Raw genomic sequence first — 15,907 nt, forward strand, 5'->3', positions numbered from 1 at the left:
GAGGCCTGCAGAGATGGAGTGTTTGTTCAGTGTTTCAGAAAGATAGTCCTCACAATCCTGGGCATTCAGGGGAGGCGCTAATCTCTTTAAAAACAAAACAAAGCAAACACCTCTATGACAGCTTAGCAATAGATCATCCTAGCTAAGGATCTGAAATGATAAAATCTGAGTAGGGCCTGAAAATATTAAAAATCAGTTTACCTACCAGTGAGCTCTGATACCTTTGCCAAAGTTCTTTATCCCCAACTCTCCCGGAGATGGCCTGAGTCCTTGAACAACAGACAGGAGAGACCTCACTAATGTCCTGTCTCACTAACCTATGAGAGGAAAGTGTTCTCTTGCTTTTGAAGAAAGAATGAAGTAGAACAGGGCTCTTAGGAAGTTTCAAGGAAGTAACAGAGGCAAAAGCAGGATTTTCTTCCCACTTTCTTTCTTCCCGGTGGGCCTTATGCACTTTCTTATCCACAGTGTGTATTTCCCAGTAACCAAGTTGTGATCAGAGGCCAAGGCTGTGAGTGACACCCTAGCCTCAGCTGCTGCTTCCGACCAAGGGGCTAGAACGGCCGACCTGGGAAGTCTGTTGAGCAGATGGACACTTGGGTCTCCTTCTCTCCATAGTAGTAGTAGGTATACTGGGGATGCTTTACTAGGGGCTGACATTTAGACCTTTTATGTTTAACAGGAACTTCAGGTCTAAGCCCCTCATCTGCCTGTGATTTTTCTGTGCCTATCAAGTGACCCAGTTAGTTCTTTCCACAAACCTGAGACAAGTTGTTCTACAATTTACAAAGATCCTGAGCTTTTACTATCTTTTTATTTCAATGCTTGGTCAGCTTGAGAGCCATACTTTTTCTATAAAATAAAAATATTCTCTAAGCTCTGTACAGTGGCACACCCCAGTAGGTTTTCTGCCTGCCCCACTTCCCCGCCCCCCAGTAGGTTTCTACACTGATGCAGTAAGCCAGACCAAGCCAAATTGAAAAAGTATACCAGCAGGTTTACTTAAGCAAAGCAACTCCAGGCTGGTTCTCTACTCCCAGAGATCGAGGCCGGAGAAGCTGCACCCACAAACAATAGCAGGGAGATTTTATAGGTTGTAGGTGAGTGGTGATGATGGCTGCCATAGGCTGGCCTTGTGCTCAAGTATGGTCAAAAACTGAGCATTTTAGCCGGGTGATGGTGCCACATGTTTTTAATCCCAGCACTCAGGAGGCAGAGACAGGCGGATCTCTGGGAGTTCCAGGCCAACCTGGTCTACAAGAGCTAGTTCCAGGACAGGTGCCCAAGCTACAGAGAAACCCTGTCTTGAAAAACCAAAAACCAAAACAAAACAAAAAGCTGAGCACTTTAGGTGGGAGTTGGGCAGCTGGCAGCTTCAGGGGAGGAAGCTGCAGTAGCCGCCAAGAATATGGAGTTTTTGGCGCCTTTCCTTTCTTCGGAGGCTGAGTGGTCGGGGTTTGGAGAGAAAAACAGGAATGGGAATGGGGCTTTCTGGATCACGAAAGGGTGACCTAGAGGCTCCAACCAAACAGAAGCCTAAAGTCTTAGCTGTGTGGGAAGCTGAGGCTGGAGGGCTGCTGTAATGAGCATGGAAGCAGATTCCTCTGAATGAATAAATAAAGGGGAATCTGTAGTGTAGATAGAGCAGGAAATTTATAGAATAAGAATGAATGCAACTTGGTGTAGTGTAAAAGCATTTCTTCTTGTGTGTGGTGTGGAAAATTACTAAGGTGAAAGATTAAGAGAACATTTTGCCCACTTGAAGGGTGCCACACCCATCTGGCCCTGCCAGATGTGGGGGGCTGCACCCAGCAGCCGTGGTAACGAAGTAATCTTGCCACATGAGATGGATCCCCACCCTTCTGTGGCCAGTTGATTCTGATAACCTAGGACATCTGGTTATCAGAAGGATCAAATGAGAGGCAGTTTCAAACTGGCATAAAAAGAGAGGGCAGAAGCAGGGCAGTCACCTCACTTCTTATGATGACTCTGGCATTGAGTCTTGTAGAGAGAGATCCTCCAGGCCTGCCTCCCGAAAAGCAGAAATATTTAATGCCTTATCTAAACATTTAATGCTTTGCCATCCCAAGAGCAGAGCTTCGCCTCCTGATTCGAGAAGCAGACAGAACGCTTTGCCATCTTGAGAGCAGAGAACTAAAAGCCTTGTGTTTCCTGAGACTTGGTCACCCGAAAAGCAGAGTCCAAAGGCCCTGCATTCCGAGACAGACTAGCACCAGGCCACATACTACGTGGTCAAGAATTGATCCAGCACCCGATACCAGCCACGAACAGGACATTGAAACCTTATCTCCCGAACGCAAACTAAGGGGTCAAGAGTTGAGCCTCACTGTCAAGACCCCAGTGCTGTCAGGCATCCAGCCTGAAGAAATCCAAAAAATCCTTTTTAAGCTGAAGAATACCACGTCATATGATGCTATTTAATGTGCGTATGAGATGTTAAGAGAAGTGCATAGATGTGTCAATACATATGTTTAGTGTGTGAAATGTTAAGAGATATCTAGTGGATAATTGATAAGATAAGGAAATGTTAATGGATAAGTTGTATTAAGGTTAAGAAGTGTTTTATAGGTAATGGATAAGTTGCATTAAGGTTAAGAAGTGTTTTATAGGTAATGGGTAAGTTGTATTTAGGTTAAAAAGTGTTTCATAGGTAATGGATAAGTTGTATTAAGGTTAAGAAGTGTTTTATAGATAAGTGATAAGTCAAAATTAAGGTTATGAATTGGTTTTACGTATTAGGATTAGTAGGGTTAATAATTATGACATTGAATTGCCTGTGTGTTGCCCATCATCAATCCCCCATGCCTATTAAGATTGTAAACCCCAATGATACATTGGATATTGAAGTTTCTAGTAAAGAAGACAATTCTCTTACTTGGTCTGGTTACTCATCACTCTCTGGGGAGGAGGGCACAGGGTCCTCATAGTCATACTTGCAAAAGAACTTGGAGCTGAAGCCCCCCAGCTTGTAACATCAGCCAACCTAGCTTATGTTTCAGTGAGAGATCCTGCCTCAAAGAAGAAGAAGAAACTCCTAGTCCTTCTCTGACATCCTGATGCACATATCCCGCATATACTGAAAGACCCGGATAAATCCGGACCCCTCTAGCAGAAAGAATAGAGCCAAAAATCTAGCAGGAAAAATAGAGCCAAAAATCTAGCAGGGAGAGAAGAACCAAAAATCTAGGTTAGCCGGTTCAGTGACTCTGTTCCAGGAACTAGTTGACCATAAAGTTAGATTATAATCTTGGGAATAATCTTGAGAAATGGGGAGTTACCCCTTTGTGATTATCACTGGTATTTTTGGAATTTTCCAATGATGCCCTCCCTACCCCCTTTGGGCTGTGGTTTTTTCCCCTAAATACCCCCTCTTCCAGCTACTCGGGGTAGAACTCCTCTGCCCCTGTGTGGGAAATGAGTTTTGGTCCCAGCACGCTGGTTCCTGTCAGTAAACTTCGTGTGATTGCAGCAAGGACGATCTCTCGTGAGTTCCTGGGGAGTCGCGTTTTCCCGAGACTTGCATGAGAGTCTCCCCACTCCGGGGGGCTTTCAGTACTACTCACATATACACCATACATCACACACACACACACACACACACACACACAAATAAAGTAAAGTTAATCAATTAACGAAAAGTTTCTTCTCCAGCTCACCATCCCATCTCCCCTGTCTCTCTAAGAGAGAAATTCCGTGCCTCCGGCCTAGCCTGGAGAGTATCAGCCTCGCAGGTGCTTTTCCTTCTGAATGATGTGGTTCTGTGGGCTTAAGCCTCCTGTCGAGAAACACTCAGGCAACAGAGGAACTGCTTCGTTTCTTCAGAGACTTCATAATCCCATGTGGGAGGAACCAGGGTGGTTCCTAGGAGTCTTATCTCCAGATAGGCAAAGAGACACCTCTTAGAGGGCTTTAGTTTGGTTTTAAGGGGCCAGCAGCTTAGAAGAGAGTCAACGAATAGCAAGACAGGCTGTAGCCAGAATGAGACAGCAGACTGCTGACTGCCTCACAGGAGGGGGTTGCTTCCAGCTCCTTCCATAAACAGGAACCCTCAGGGGTGTCACGATCCACCACTACTGCCGAGCTTTAACCAACTCAAAGAGCATGGGCAGGAAATTGATTTAGACTTTAATTTCCTATTCATTATTATTTTTATTTGTATGGGCATTTAAGTCTATGCACATTATGAGTGCCTTCTACCAGCAGAAGCCTAAGGAGAGTATTAGAACCCTTGGAACTGGTGTTATAGGCAGTTGTGAGGTACAGTACAGGTGCGGGCACTGGGACTCGAACCTGGGTCCTCAGCAAGAGCACTTAGTGTTTTTTTTTTAAAAAAAGTTTTATTTATTTATTTATTTACTTATTTATTTACTTATTTACTTATTATGTATACAGTGTTCTGTCTGTCTGTGTGCCTACAGGCCAGAAGAGGGCACCAGATCTCACTATAGATGGTTGTGAGCCACCTTGTGGTTGCTGGGATTTGAACTCAGGACCTGTGGAAGAGCGGCCAGTGCTCTTAACCGCTGAGCATCTCTCCAGCCTGCAGTTAGTATTCTTAACTACTATCTCTCAAGTTCCTAGATTTTACTTTCTTCACCTCAGTCTCCAAGCTACAGGGCATTTTAATGATTTTAATAATTCCCGGAGAATGCAATAAGGTGTGTGGTATTTCATCTGCTCAGATAGGGCAATATGATGTTGCTGGCATGCATTAGTTGGAGAAGTTTTATGCCTTCATCCAAGTGGTTTGCATAATCTCTGGGGAGCTTGATGGACTGCTCTACTCAGGAAAACTTAGGGTGGAACACTGATTTGGTGGAAGAGCTTTTAAATTAGTGCAGGAATAGCCATGAGTAAATTCCACTCATGCTCTCTTCAGAGCCACTTCAGAGCCTGGAGTATCTGGTCACTGACTTCACGAGGATCCCTGAAGGAATGGGTATGGGGAACAGCCTCTCAGAGGACTGTCTCACACAGTCAGCATCAATCTGCAGGTGAGTGTCTGCTTCCTCAGGTTTGGGGAGCTAAGTTTCCCCTCTTCTTTGCAGGCTACAGTTTTGCCTCCCCCGATGGGGTGATTCACCCAGCCTGGTGTAGGAGAGGCAAAGGTCTTAAGCTTAAGGCCTCTCCACTTCTGGGTTTTGCCTATCTTCGGGCCACCTACAATCTTCCTCCTTTGGCCTTTTTCCTCTAGCAGATTCACCAATGCTTCTTCTGCCTCTGTTGCAAGGCAGGGTGTGGCAGATCTGCCGTTGCCACCTGAGGCAACTCCACTTTGTTGGGGAAGAAAGGGAAGACTATTTGGATGTGGTTTCCAGTTTAGTTGACAATCTACCTTCAAAGTGCAGAGGTGAGGCAGGATCTGGAATCCTGCTGAGATACAGGGCGACTCCAGATAACGATGCACCGCATATTCCAGTCAAAATTCATCTAAATATAAAAAATAAATAAGGGTAGAAAGAGGAGCAGAGGCTAATATTCCACTTCTATAGGTGCTTATTATACTTCGGAGGATAAATTTCATTTATGTTCAAAACCTTGGAGGGAAAAGAGTAGGCTTCATTAGTATTGTAAAAACCCAACACAGATGGCCTTCCTTAAATATTGAGGAACACAGCAACGAGCTTCAGGATTCCACTGCCATATTGTTGCCCTGTCAAACACAAAGTCCAAAGAGATAGACTTTGGCAGTTCCAGTTAAAAATTCTGAGGAAATGGTCTCACATCCATTAAGACAGTTGCTGTCAAAAGCAGCAAATCATGCTGGCCCCGTAGCGCAGTCTGTAATCCCAGCTTCTCAGGAGGCCGAGGTAGGAGGATAGCAAACTGGACACTAGCCTAGACTATGGAGTGAATTCAAAGCCAGCCTTGGTAACTCAGTGAGACCTTGTTTCAAAGTACAGAAGTTAAGAAGAGGGCTGGGGATGTTGTTCAACAGTAGGGCACTTGTGTCAAGGAGTTAAATCAGAACCATCATATGATCTGTCCTCCACCTCTGAATATCCAAAAGAATTGAAATCGAGGCCTTGGAGTTTGGCACTCTTCTTTCTCTGTGTCCTGGCCTGTGGGGGTGCAAGGATGCTGCCTCACATTCCTGCTGCCATGGCTTTACCAGGATAGACAGCAGCTCCCCAGCAACACAGAAGCCGCTGGAGCTGTGGAGAGGGGGCCAGTCTGCAACTCAAGACGCCGGTATCACTAGCACAGTGTGGTGTATGCATGTCTGTAATCCAAGTACTAGGGAGGTGGAAGCAAGAGGTTCAGAAGGTCCAAGTCATCCTTGGCAAATTAGCGAATTTGAGGCCACTTGGATTATGAGACCCTTTAAAAAAAAAAGACATATCTCAAGATCTCAAGATGCATGCTGTATGTAATAGTTAATAGAAGCTTGCTCCAAGATTCCAGAAAGCCACAAAGACCAGGAAATGTAGCACAGACACAGATTCCTTGCAGGGAGCCCTCCGAGGCCATTGTTGCATTGCTGCATTACTGCATGAAGCTGTGAAGGTGAAGCCAGAATTGCAGCAGAGATCCCAAGAACGTGGAACATGGAACTTCTTCCAAGGAAAGATGCAGGCACTGAAGAGAGCTGGCCAGTGAGAGAACTTTGTGGGCCGCAGACAATAGGACTGGAGGTGTGAGGATGCCGGATCTGTTGGAGGACACATGATGTTGAGAGTCTCAGATGCTGGACTCGGAACTGTACAGTCTGGTGTCTGCTCGGCTGAGCAATGTTGTTTTAGTCCTATCTTTCTTTGTTGTGTTCCCATGATTCCACTTTGGAATACGGTTACTCTGTGCTATTGTATTTTGAAAATATATAAATTTTTTTTTACAGATTTCTTTCTTTTTATTTTGGGTATAGATGCTATGCCTACACACAAGTCTGTGTACCACATGCACGCAGTGCCCATGGAGGCCAGGATATAGCACAGGTTACAGACAGTTGTTTGTCCTGCGAGTGCTGGCAAACAGAACCATTTCTGTAGTTTCATTACAAAGGGGGAGGTGAAATGGTTATTCTTTTTGAGTTTTTCAAGCCAGAAAAATAAAACTGATAAATAAATCTCGATTTTGAGAGATAATTCTCAAACCTTTATTTATTTAGTTTGTGCAGATGGGGAAGCTGGGTGCTGCAGGGCTCATGTAGGGATCAGAGAGCAACTTGCGCCAGCTGGTTGTCTCCTTCCATGTTGTGGGTTGTGGAGACAAATACTTAGGTTGCCAGGCTCTGAGGCAAACGCCTTTACCCTCTGGGCTACCTCACCCCTCCATTAATTATTTATTTATATTTGAGACAGGGTCTCATGTAGTTCCAGCAGCCCTGGTCTTAAACTTCTGATCTTCCGCCCTCCGTCTCCCGAGAGCTGAGAACACAGGTGTGCACCAGCACTCTCAGCGAAGATGTGTTGCTTAAAGCGTTAGAATGGATAAGAACGTTCTTGCATGATTTATGGTTTCCAGTAATGCGTGGTACTCCGAACTCAACCGTGTAAGGTTATATACAATCTAGAGTCATAAATATTTAAAATAAAGCCCCCCCCCATTTTTTCTTTTGTAACATCACCTCACACCTTGGCTCAGGAAAAGACGTTAAGTGCTAGTTTTCTGTTGAGACATGTTACTCAGTTTAGGTAGCGTAGCCTCTTCACGTGGGTAATGAATGGAAATTTCTCAGAGATGGTGGTAAATCACTAAAAGTCCTCGGGGTTTGGAGATGAGATCTTGGTCAGAGCTGTGGAAAGGAGGAGGAAAAGCAAGTTATACCTTTCGTGGGGGCTAGACTGCTCCCACCTCATTCTGAGACTGTGGTTTAGTGAGCACTGTCAACCCTGTCTCTCTGCCCTGCTGGGTGTGGAGGAGGCGTGTGACCTGAAGGCACTGGAGTCCCTCCAAGATGATTTTCAATCCAGAAACAAGGACGGGGAGTGCCTTCTTGATGGCAGAGATGGTGCAATCACCAGCACTGGTTTGCCCTTGGGCAGCTGCCAGACTGCGTGAATGGAACGACATGAAGACAGAAGTAAAAAGGGCCATATCTCTGATCACTTAGTTAGTCCCCAATGGGCAGAGTGCCTTAGTCCACCGAGCCTGAGGTTTGGTATTGTGCCCATCATCTTTCTTTCACCTATGCTTGCTCCAGTTGTGTTTCTATTACTTCCATTAGAAGAGTCTAGGAGTGCAGCTCAAGACACTGAGCACAGACCAGCCAGCATACTCAGTGAATAAAGAGATATAAAATAAGAAAGAGTATTGAGAAATTGTCCTGCTCGCCCCATCTTTTTAAGGGTAAGCAATTTATTCACAGCAGGGAGGAGTTCTGGAAATAGGTTTCCCAAGAAAATGGGTTGCCTGCCATACCCTTAGGGAAGTTTTCCATTGTCAGCAATTGCAGAAAGACTGGAGACCAAGCACAATGCCAGTATCCAACTTGGTGATAACCGGATGAACAGTAGTGGGAATCAGCTTGTAACATAGAGATGTCGGATCTATACAGAGAAATGGGAAACTTTAGCAAAGGCTATGGAAGGCCCAACAGATCAGTCCATGGCTGTTCAGACTGCAGGGCTTTGTAGGAGGCAGAGGGAGACCTCGGGAACCCTCTTTTGCAGCCTTGGATTTTCCAAGGTCCTGTCGGAAAAGATGCACTGAGGGACCAGCCATGAGCAGGCAGCAGAGCGAGGCATGGTGCTGCCATCGTGTGCTGGCTCGACTGTTTCCACTGCTCATGCCTTCATTCTCTAGATCTTATCTGATCTTGCAGGCTCAGCTGTGTTCTGCTGAGCTAGCTTCCTTCCTGGGAGAAATGAAATGGTTTTAGTGACAGCTTTAAGTCACTTTTGAAAACAAGGCAGTGTGCATAACAAAGGGCTGCTTTTGCTAGAACAGAAGCGCAGTGATTTTTTTGTCCTTTTTCTTTTCCAATGACTAGAGGCTTGTCGACCCTGGACGTATCCTCAATTTGGGAGCTAGAGGTGTTGCTCAGTGGTAGAGAGCTTGCCAAGCAAGCACGAGTTCCTGGTTTAATCCTCAGCACTGGAAACAAAACAAAACAAAACCACATTTAATTTGAGTTCACCTTTTCCCTCTGTGAAATGGGAAGATAGGTACCAGTAACAAGAGATAGACTGGAGAGGCCACAGATAAAAGGCCTGTCTTTTTTGCAGCACCAAATTATCCTTTTGGGCCACTTTATAAAGTAAAGGAGTTGGTCTAAATTGCCAAGATTTGTGACTTGAATTAGATAGTTTAACATCAAATGCTCATAGTTATTTATCGCACACAATGAAAATGTATCAAGGGCAGTGGTGGTGCACGCCTTTAATCCCAGCACTCAAGAGGCAGAGGCAGGTGGATCTCTGTGAGTTTGAGACCAGCCTGGGGGCTACAAGAACTAGTTCCGGGACAGGTTCCAAAGCAACATAGAAACCCTGTCTCGAAAAACAAAGCAAAACAAAAAAAGAAAGAAAGAAAGAAAGAAAGAAAGAAAGAAAGAAAGAAAGAAAGAAAATATATCAAGGCTGGCTCAGTGAATAAAACACTTTCTGTGCAAAGCTGATGATCACAAGTTTGAAGTGAACTTATGTTACATATGAGAATGCCTAAAAGTTAAGAGTAAAGTAAGAACACATTTTCATTTTTTTTTTTTTTAAAAGATCCTAATGCTGGAGCTTAAGAGATGGCTCAGCAGTTACAAGCACTTGACACTTTCTGTCAGTTTGGTTCCCAGCACCCTGGTTGGGTTGCTCACAACCACCTTTAACTTTAGCTCCCGGGTATCTGATGCCCTCTTCAGGCCTCAGTGGGCACTTGCGTGCGTGTGCGCGCGCACACACACACACACACACACACACACTCAAAATAAATACTAATGCTAACAATAGAAAGAAAAAAGAAAACCCAAATGGCATTAAAGTTGGGCATGGTAGCACAAGCTTGTAATGTCCTTGCTAGGGAGGGAGAGATGGGCGGGGCAATGGAGGTTGTGGAGATTGAGGTTATGGGGAAGTTATTGTCTAATGGGCATGGAGCTCACTGTAGGAGGATGAAAACATTCTGGAGAAGGGCAGCGGTGATGGTCGCACGATCATGTGAATGCATTTGATGCCACTGGATTGCATTTGGAAACAGTCAAAATGGTAAATACTTACGGTGACAAAAAATGAAGAGAAGTAGGGTAGGGAGAACAGAGATGGTGGAATGAGTAGGTAGAATGGACAGACAACTATTCCTGTGGAGGCAGAATTAAGTTGTAAAAGAAGATAATAGATTTGATTTTATTTTTCTTTCCTACACTCACTGTGGTTACTCTCTGTGGGGGCTTGAATGAGGATGGTCTCCTTAGACTCATATTTTTGAATACTTGGTCCCCGATTGGAGGAACTGACTGGGAAGGTGTGAGGTGGGGCCTTGTTGGAGGATGTGTTTCACTCTCTCTCCTCTGTCTCTGTCTCTATCCTCTCCTCTCTACTCCTGTCCCCTCTTTTCCTTTCCTCTCTTCCCCTTTCCTCTATTCTCCTCACCTCTCTTCTCTTTTCCTCTCTTTCTCCCCTCCCTTCCCTCCCTCCCCTCTTCTCTCCTGTTTGTGTATCAAGATGTGATCTCTTTTCTGTTCATTCACCCCACCACCATGGACTCTATCCCTTTGAAACTGTAAGCCAAAGTAAATGTTTGTTTTTTTTTTTTTTAAATTGCCTTGGTCATGGTGTTGTGTTACAGCAACAGAAAAGTAACTAAGACATTTCTTTTTCCTTCTTCATTTCCCCCCAAATATCCATAAAGGAAAAGAACCCATAGCTCCAACTACAAAAAGTGTGCTGGAAATAATCCCATCTCATCTCTAAACATTTTCTCCTTGCTTACACTGTCTTTTCTTCCTCCTGGTCCCCTCACAACAGGGTAGGAAAACCTGACTAGAAAAGTCAGCGGATCCTAACATTTTTCATATGCACGAACAGCTCAAGAATAAGAAATGTACTGTATGTGTGTAACTAAAGGTCTGCCACTTTACAAAGCACACACACAGTAAAGAAGCTTTTTTTCTCTATTGTCCACAAAGACAGGAGGGTCCGACAGAATACAAGTGCACCCTGGGTGACTTTTCTACATCTGCTTTGCAAAACAGGCATTTTAACATAATGTTGGAGATTAAATTATACTTCCCTCCATGTTATCTCTTTGCCCAGCTCCATATTTATAGTTAGGTGGCCATGATCCTTGCTTATGGGGAAAACTCCAGGTAGAGCTTTATACACTTATGACTGGTAGGCTCAGCCCTGCAGATAATCTGAATAATAACAGACATTTAAAGTTTTAGTTGTTTAAAAATTGGGAAGTTGGGTATGATAGTGCACACCCATACTTCCAGAACTCAGGAGGCTGTGGATCATGAGTTTGAAGGCACCCTGGGCAACATAGAAAAGTTTTGTCCAAAATAAAATAAAAAATACAAGTTAGGAGACTTCACATAAAAATCCAGAGTACTGGCTTTTCTTCCATCCTGGAAGGTAGTTTGAGCAATCTCCTTTGTCTACCAGCTGAGTCAGAATTCACTCTCAGGAATGTATCAGTCTGTTCACTGGGATAGCTGGTGCTACTGTCTCAAAGAACCCTTTAGACATCAGAGGCATCATTCAAAAGAAACTGGTGCTCAGGTGTCTTCTGTCTCATGTGTACTAGTTTAGTAAATAAAAAAAAAATCAAATAGGAGCTTACTCCCAGCACTTGGGAAGCAGAGGCAGGCAGATCTCTGTGACTTCCAGGCCAGCCTGGTCTAAGAACTAATTCTAGGACAGCCATGGCTACACACACACACACACACACACACAACCAAATCAGATGCATCATGGGAAAGGACAGGTGCAATTAGGAAAAACAAATATATGACCAAATCTATCCATCAAAGCAGAGGACCACACAAACTATAGCCCTTAATACCCATATTGTTCTCTTGGACCCCACAGAGTCCTTGAGTGCTCTTACCCCTATGGCCCACTGTCAGTCCTGCTAGGTCCCTCTGCAATCTGCACTGTCTGTTTGCCCTGAATAAAGTTATCTCAATTCTTTTCAATTTTATTTGAGCCCTTGTTTTCAATTCTTTAGTTAGCAGACCAACTCAGACCATTGGTAGCCTAGGAGATTCCTTCAACCATCCTGGACAGCCTGCTAGTCTGTTTTCATAAGGGAAAGGGAAAGCAAAGATACATCCATTTTTTAATTGCATTGCTCTGTAAATGACAAACTTACCCTTCACACACATCCCATTGGTGGATTCCCCACCACATGACTGCTTGGATAGCAGGGAGCTGCAGTGTACCAGACAGTTCAGGGCAGCCACTTCCTGATGATGACTCTAGTCTGTGCATGGTGAGTATAGACATGTGGTGGCCATTATGAATTCTGCCACAGATGGGCAAGTTCTGTGGAGTATTTAAACAGGTAAAGGTGTGTTATATTTGTTTATGCTGCATTTGTTTAATAATGTAAGGATGTGTGCTTTATTGTAGGAGGGAGGCCTGCTTGTTGGTTCCTGGCCACCTGGCTAGCTTAGACCTGAAATAATTATACAGGAACTGTATTACTTAAATCACCGTTTGGCCCATTAGCTCTAGCTTCTTATTGGCAAACTCTTACATCTTAGTTTAACCCATATATATCCCTTAATCTGTGTATCACCACGAGGTTGTGGTCTACCAGCAAAGTTTCAGCAGTCTATCTATGGTGGCTCCCTGGCGTCTTCCTGACTCTGCCCTCTTTCTCCCAGCATACAGCCTAGCTTTTTCTTCCTAGTTCTGTTCTGCCCTTGCTGTAGGCGCAAAGCAGTTCTTTATTCATTAACCAATAAAAGTAACACATAGACAGAAGGCCCTCCCACACCACTTCATTATGAAAAGATATGTTGCTGTTTCACCTTGCCTGCCTAATGTTTATTAGATTGGTTTGATAAAAAGCTGAACAGCCAGCAGCTAGGCAGGAGAGTAATAAGCACGACTGGTGAGCAGAGAGAAAAAACTGAGAAATCTAAGCTTGAGAAGACTGAGAGAGAAGAGAGGAGAGGTCAAGGAGAAAGGTAGTACATACCCGGGGCCAGAAGACACACTCAGGCAGGCAGCCAGAGACAGCAGAACAGTAAGATATACAGAAAGAAAAAAGGTAAAAAGCCCTGAGGCAGAATGAAGATGAAGAGAAACAGGTTAAGTTATAAGAGCCAGCAAGGAAAGAGCTAAGCTAAGGCCGAGTATTCAAAACTATTAAGTCTCTGTGTCATGATTTGGGAGCTGGTCTGTGGCTTAAAAGAAAAAGCCTGGTTCAGGCATGTATTCTCAGTTTACCACAGTCCTCTCATTCTTACTTCTGGGTGGTTCCTAGAGGCCTGTATTTGTGGCTCTATTCCCCTGCCCTAAGCTTAAGGAAGCATAGAAAGAGACAAACTTTAGTTACAACAAAATAGAGATTCATGTTGTACAGGAAGGCGTTTAAAGTTTAAGATGTGTGGATGGGGGACTGAGAGAGATTTTCCTGGGTTGGAAGGAAGAAGCACAGACCAGTGGTGGTCCAAGCCAGAGCGTGCATGTGATCAGTTTCCACGACACATGGTACTGGAAACTGCAGGCCACCAGGGAAGAATGGCTCCGTGGCATGTCTTAGCATGTGGAATGATAACCACCTGTGTCACATATGGGGTTCAGGAGTAATCGGAAACTAAGAGACGAACAGACATAGAAAATTGGATGGTAGAGATAACAGTCATGTTTCCTGGGGAGAGAGGGCAAAATGAATGTGTGTTCCTTTTCCCCTGTCAGTGGGTAGGGAGACAGACCCAGCATTGCACCAGCAGCCTGTAGAATCCTCTCTCCCTTAGTGACCTCTGCTCAGACAAAGCCAGATCGCCGACTGTGCAGCAGAAAACAATTTCAGGACAAGTCAGCGTGAAGTGGTGAGTGCGTTCATTAAATATTTAGACGTAGACACATTTGAGGAGGGTAATACACACTGAAGACATGGGTGTCACACGTGGGTGTCTTTGCAGTGGTTAAATGTGTCATCCTGTGGCTTTAAATTACATGTCCACAGGCTGTAATTTACAAGAGTTTAAAGATTAAGGACAGCTTACAACTTTCATTAGAAATTAAGTAAATGTATGAGCTAGTTTACTTATTTCTCTTAAAGAAGTTCCTTTGGACAATGGAGTTGTGAGATGGTTTTGTGAGGTGCATGGTTGATATTTAGGGATGAGAGGGTCACACACATTCTGCTTTTACATATTTGTTTACTTATTTTGTAGGGAGGCACACACTTGCCATGGCTCAGGTCATGGTTCAGGTTTGGTGGCTAGCCCTTTCACCCACTGAGCCATCTCGATGGCCCTGCTGACAAGCATTCTGTCTCTAAGCAAGCTCATGCTGAGACTTGAACCCAGGGTTGAGCTATATTTCCAGTCCTAGTTGTTTGTTTTTAGCATGTTTATTTGGGGTGTCTTTAGGAAAACACACATTATCTCTGTTGGCAATTTGGGCCTTTGTCAGTTGTGTTGAATTTTTAATTTTTTTTGCATATAGGTGTTTTGTTTGTATGAAGGTCAGAGGTGGTATTGGGCATCAAGTCTCCTGAGATTGGAGTTAAGAAATGGTTATGAATCATTATGTGGGTGACTGGGAATCAAACAGAGGGCCATGGGAAGAGCCGTCTCAATCACTGAGCCATCACTCCAGCTCTGCATTGAGTTTCTTGGTGCTCATTCAACGTACCAAAGTGTTGAGGACTTTTAATTTTTTCTGTCCTTCTATCTTGCCTCATCTCTACTCACTCTCTGGGACCTGTGTTTAGAGTTCCAAGAAGACCAAAGGCAAACACTGGTGTAGCAGAGTAACTGCAGGAGTGTGTGTGTGTGTGTGTGTGTGATATGTGTGGTTGTTGTGTAAAACCACTGTATTACATAAAACAGTGGGTTTGTTGCAAATCTTATCTGAGTTTAAGGGCTGGGACTGAAACTATTCAGTTATGCAATTTTCTTTCTTTGTTTTTGTTAGCTGTTTTTGTTTTTTTCAGACAGGGTTTCTCTGTGTAGCCCTGGCTGTTGTGTCCTGGAACTTGTTCTGTAAACCAGGCTGGCCTTGAACTCAAGATCAGCCTACCTCTATCCCCAGAGTGCTGAGATAAAAGGCATGAGAACCATGTCCAGTTCCAATTGTGCAATTTTTCTAAATTAAGGTGCTGAAGTAGGCAGTGACATTAGTCTATTCAGTGTTTTCTTTTTTTCTTTACTCGAAGCAGTGTTTCTGTTCTCAGCCACATCCCTTCAACAAGCTACAGAAAACAGAGTCCAAATTCCCAAAGAAAGAATTGAGGTCATAGATGCTGTGGTTGGTTATTAACACTCAGTAGGCACTTGTGCCTACTCCTGGCATCCATTGCATGATGATGAACTTGGGAAAATGTTTTTCTAGTAAAGGAATCTGGGTTAAACTGCAAAGTAGAAAAAAAATAATTCGCTTTAGAAATGTTCTGAACTTCAAAGGAACTGCCCTTGCGGAGAAGGGCCTTCTTGTTCCAGAATCTCACATGAGCCCCCAGAGCAACTCTTTTGAAATGAGAACTTGTGCGGAAAAGTATAAACAGATTTGGCCATGTGCCCAGCTTGGCTCAGGGCCACATTCCTCTGGTCCGGACTGAATTCAGCTTGCTTTTTATGCTCCTGTTAATACCTCCTCACAGCTGAGGCGGTCCAGTGAAAGAGAGAGCTGAGATTCAGGTTCTTGTTCATGAAAGAAATAATGATTGAGAATGGAGAGTCAGCAACTTGAAAGAGGCTATCCTGGAGGAGGGTAGGGGTAGCTGCGGGAGGAGGGAGGTTCTCCCCCAAAGTTCTTAGCCACTTCTGTCCTTT

Source organism: Chionomys nivalis, chromosome 8 (assembly GCF_950005125.1).
Source record: "Chionomys nivalis chromosome 8, mChiNiv1.1, whole genome shotgun sequence".
Lineage (NCBI taxonomy): Eukaryota > Metazoa > Chordata > Mammalia > Rodentia > Cricetidae > Chionomys > Chionomys nivalis.